A 1,048-nucleotide genomic window follows, 5' to 3' on the forward strand; every position below is an offset into this window, starting at 1 on the left:
CGGCTCCGAAACCTGGATCCCATATCTTCTCTAAAATAGAAGCATTTGTTCATGTTCTTTGTAAAAGTATCATAAAGCAGGACAGATGAGACAAATATCATAAAAACTGAAGAGCAGATGAGCACACACATGTATGTATTACAAAAGAAAATCCACAAATTCATTAGAAATTGGCAGGGTAGGCTGAGGAAGTAGGTAGATGTAAAATGTCTGTAAATGGCGAAAGAACATAAACCCAAGACTGAATAAACGATGTTAAATATCCATGCCAAGGAGACAAAAATATGTTAGGATACAATTACCATTAAGACACCACAAGAAGGTCCGTATCCTGCCGTGATGACTAAAAAGAGTTGGTTATTAGCCACAATGTGTAGGCAGTCTCATGCCAACGGCCATACCACGTTGAGAACACCGCTTCTCGTCCGATCAGCGAAGTTAAGCAACGTTGGGTTTGGTTAGTACTTGGATGGGTGACCGCCTGGGAACACCAAATGCTGTTGGCAATAATGTTTTTTGTTTTGTTTTGTTTTGTTTCGTTTGTTTTTGTTTGAATGGCTGGCTGGCTGGCTGGCTGGCTGGCTGGCTGGCTGGCTGGCTGGCTCCACGGGAAATTCACGGAGTTGTGTGGAATAAGGCCTGGTAAAATGAATTAATATGTATGTCATGTTTAAAACAAACTCGCTTAATATAGTGTGTGAGGCTTTATACAAAAACAAACAACCAAAACAAAACATGTTGTATATATATATATATATATATATATATATATATATATATATATATATATATATATATATATATATATATATATATATATATATATATATATATATATATATATATATATATATATATATATATCTTAATCCGGGTTTGAACTCGCAACTCCAAGAATACGCATCACTTATATACACTTTACCACTGGACCACTGCAGGACACTTGATGCTGAGGTATCAATTTAATGACGTAAATGCCATTTCCACAAATAAATGATAATTTAAAAGTATTTGTATGTACAAATCTTTTCTGTTTAAAAGGCTACAA

At 34.8% G+C, this 1,048-nt stretch overlaps 1 non-coding gene across 1 annotated transcript; it reads left to right on the forward strand.

The window, feature by feature from the left end:
- The first annotated feature begins 387 nt into the window (after positions 1–387).
- LOC138356345 (5S ribosomal RNA) lies at positions 388–506 on the forward strand. Its single transcript, XR_011224373.1, has one exon. It is a non-coding gene; the product is annotated as a 5S ribosomal RNA (ribosomal RNA).
- Positions 507–1,048: the final 542 nt, after the last annotated feature.

Source organism: Procambarus clarkii, chromosome 71 (assembly GCF_040958095.1).
Source record: "Procambarus clarkii isolate CNS0578487 chromosome 71, FALCON_Pclarkii_2.0, whole genome shotgun sequence".
Taxonomy (NCBI): domain Eukaryota; kingdom Metazoa; phylum Arthropoda; class Malacostraca; order Decapoda; family Cambaridae; genus Procambarus; species Procambarus clarkii.